At 31.8% G+C, this 3,888-nt stretch overlaps 1 protein-coding gene across 3 annotated transcripts in view; it reads left to right on the plus strand.

Annotated features, from left to right (window-relative positions):
- Nucleotides 1–3,888, plus strand: part of LOC130903746 (calcium release-activated calcium channel protein 1-like) — a 65,085-nt gene that overhangs the window by 38,954 nt on the left and 22,243 nt on the right. The gene's annotated exons all lie outside the window — the stretch shown is intronic.

The raw sequence follows: 3,888 nt of genomic DNA on the forward strand, positions 1-3,888 counted from the left end.
AGACTTTCAAAGTGAGTAAAATGCCTCTGCTTTCATCTGCTGCCCTTTATAATGTGTTTGCAAATTATCTTTCATCTTTTTTATGAATTCTGAATCAATAGAGTAATTGTACGTTTAGAAATGTTCAGCTCGGGGAGAACGTACTTTCTATAGATTGCCCTATGCCTATTATATATAATATATTATATATTATATATAATATTATATAATAATATATTATATATAATATAATAGTTATATAACTTTTGTATTTTGTGCAATCTCGAGTATTTTGGTTTGTTTAACTGCAAATTTTTCCAATTTTCTGTTTCCACCTCTTGTTACTATAGCTGTCGCACCTCCACTTTTATGGTATCTCTTCAAAACTCCTAACACTATCTTTTTTCAGCCCGAGAATGGTTAAAAATACATCTCGATATACCCTGTCTAGCGTACAATCACGATTTCTAAAGTAATAAAAAAAGCTGAGATCCTTTCCAGAGCGACTATTATACATTATATTATATATTATAATTATAAAATTATTTTGTTGTCTTTGGACGAACAAAATACAGAAAGGAATTTTGCAATGGAATTTTGGCTTGGTAGGTAGTTCTGTTGCTGAGTACCTGAAACAAGTCGGCAGTTGTGAGGTTTTAGGTAGGACAGGTAAAACCTAAAACCCGAAACTAGATGCTCCTATTAGCTGATTTGAATTTGATGGATTTTAAAACTGAAAATGACGCAACTGCCTTTGGACGTGTCGGAGATTGCAACTAAACCTCAACTCTGACCTCAAAATACACTAGGATGTGGCTGGATTTGCTACAAAATAATAATTTTACTGAAATCGGCATAGAAAAATCAATAAGAAACAATATCAAACTTAACTTCGAAAATTTTTTTTTATTTTATTGATTCTGTACACTTGAAATATCTGATACAATTTTTATACGAATTAGTGTTCAGTAGTGTGTACAATTATGAAAATAACTGGAAACGCTTAGTGAATATAAATTAATACCCATAAATAAACAAATTAATTCCAAAATGCTTGTAATAAATTATATCCGTGTTCATAATAGGAACGAATTTAACATGTTACAAATCCTTGTGTTGAAAGGATTGACATTTTATTATAATATAAAAATTTCGTAAACAACTTCTGAAAACTAGGTAAATTGTTATATTCAGAACAACTATTTTAAATTTTTACTAGAAAATAATGGTATCGATGGCGTTCAATGACATGTTTTTTCTGTAGACAAAAAAACAATTGTTTTGTTGTTAAAATATTAAACAAATTTGCTTTATTTTGATATTAGATGGTTATGTTCCACATAAATTATATAAACCTACTTAAATACGAAAATGGACAGTAAAACACGCGAGGTTTAACTGTTACATTAAAACACTATGTAGAAGACAGTTACGGTCAATATTTATCCAAAAAATAACTTTACAGGCTTTTAAACGTATCGGATATATTTGTATTTTCATTTCAGTTATTCCTAATACTCTTTTTGGAGATATCTGGCTTAAGCTGTATAATATAATACCTCGATCAATAATTTCCTGATGTGGTAAACAAAAAAAAATCATTCAACGTTTTAACTATCTCATTCTATCCTTATTTTTAGGTCTAAAAATATTCAGTACTAGCTAAAGTTCAAATCTATAGAATATTTTGGATGAGGAAACAATTTGAAGCTAAATTAATTGTTCTTGGCCATCGGTTTTATCGACTTATGAGATTGTGCTGAAAAAGTATTTTTTCTTTCGCTTGTAAAACCGTGATTTCCTTCTTCAATCGGTCCAATATTATATGGTAGTAGTCACTGTTAACTGTTAATCCCTTTTCCACATTGTTAATGAACAACGTGCAGTGTGTATTTCAAAATACAGGGGTTATAACCTTGTCAGTTGATTGTTGGGTTATTGCTTGTTTCAAACGGCTTTCATCGGTCCGGTTCACTCGTTTTCTGACTACTAGCTCTCTCAATTCTACTTTTTGGTTTTGATCAAAATTAAAAGACTATTTTTTTTATTTAGCCATTGATTTTGTTCTCGTTTACTGTAACCAGTACCGCCTAGCCAGAAATTTCTTGGGTTATAATTTCATCCATGACGGTATTAAACAGAAACCGATTATCATCACTTGCAGATGTTTGGTCAGTTAGCCCGCTATTTATTTTTGCTTAATTACATGGAATACCTTTGTCATAAAGGTGTATTAGGTCTTTTGATTGTATGTTATTGAATGCCTTCAGCAGATCAGTAAATCACATGAAGGTAGTCAGTAGTATACGATAGATGGCACCCTGATAGACGAGGGCAGTCCAATAAATAGTACCTAGGTCCTCCACCCGATGTCGCTAGTATCGCAAGAGCTATTTACTATCAGGTGATACATTTTCGACTACTGTCGAAATTTCAGCCCGATCGGACTCGAAGTTTTATTCCGGTGTTTTTTTTAACGAAATCACTTAGCAGATCATTCTGCTTCCATGGCGACCAAATTAGTTTAAATTTTCAACGTTGTCGCATGTCAGTTTTTGATAAGCCACGTCCAAGAACAAACGTGAGACCCCTTCAGAGCAGAGTTTGACGCTGTTCAAGTTTCTGCGTCGTTTCGTGACAGTCAACGAAACTTGGATTCACTGGTATACACCAGAGATCATGGCTCCGTCGAAATAGTGGTCATCACTCAAGTTTATGTGCTCCAAAGAAGGCATAGAATGTTTTATCAGCCGAAAAGATGACAAATTAGACTACAAAGTGCTGCCCCATTTGCCATATTCTTTAGATTTGGCCTCTTGCGACTTCTTTTTAGTTCCAAACTTGAAAAAGTCACTCGCTAGGTAAATTCGAATCGAATGAGATAGTATTTCTTGCCATATATACATTATGTGCAAACCTCAAGAAAACGTATTTTTCATACGGGTAAAAGAATTTGGAGCATTGCTGGGCTAAGTATTTTAAAATAAAAGGACTGTATTGGAAAATAAATTGCCACTTTTTCTCAAAATTTTCGTATTTCTTTTGTATGAGAGAGAGAGAGCGAGAGGGAAATGCTTTATTGTCAAAAAATTGCTTAAAATTTGTAGAGAAAAGCTTGTAAAAAATTACTTTTCAAAATGTACATGTCAAAATTAACTTTACCGCAATCCTAAAATAAGTAATGATTTGTATTAAAAATCAATCACAACATTAAACCAGTGTATAGCATGCTCCGAATTAAATATTATTCGAATAAAAGTTGTTTATAGAGTGGAAGGCACTTTCCGGTAAATATGCCTTAAAATTATTGCGAATGTTTGAAAAGATGTTGAAGATTTGATTTTAATTAGCAAATAATGGTGGATTTTTTTTTCATTGTAAAGTATCGAGCTCTTAACTCATTCTGAACGTGAAGTAGGTAGATAAAGATCGTGTACCGTGTTTCTAAGAGGACAGCTGTGCCACGATCTCTCTAAAATTAGATAAGCGTGCTAACGAATTGGACAAACGGATTTAAAGATAAATAAAGAAGGAACAGCCAATATTTTGAATGTTTTAAAGTTGTCATGGCACTGCTAAGTACTTATTGAACTACCCTCGTTTACCTGCTAGGGAGAAACATTCATTGTATCTTGTTTATCTTTATCTTTCATATGTGACAATTTTTCTTTAAAACTCTTAAATATATAGTTCTTCCAATAGCTTTTTCGAATCTGGCAATTTTTTGTTGTTTACAAAGATCTTGTTATATTTATTATGATTGTAGGATTTAATAAAAATATTACATTGAAAGGATATTAAGCTAATCGGTATTAAAATTTTATTTACTTTTGAACTTAAAGCTATAGCGTGGATTTTATCAAGCAACGTCATGGCAAATATTGGAAATGTTGAAAATAAACAAAACAA

This window comes from Diorhabda carinulata, chromosome 2 (genome assembly GCF_026250575.1).
Source record: "Diorhabda carinulata isolate Delta chromosome 2, icDioCari1.1, whole genome shotgun sequence".
Classification (NCBI taxonomy): domain Eukaryota; kingdom Metazoa; phylum Arthropoda; class Insecta; order Coleoptera; family Chrysomelidae; genus Diorhabda; species Diorhabda carinulata.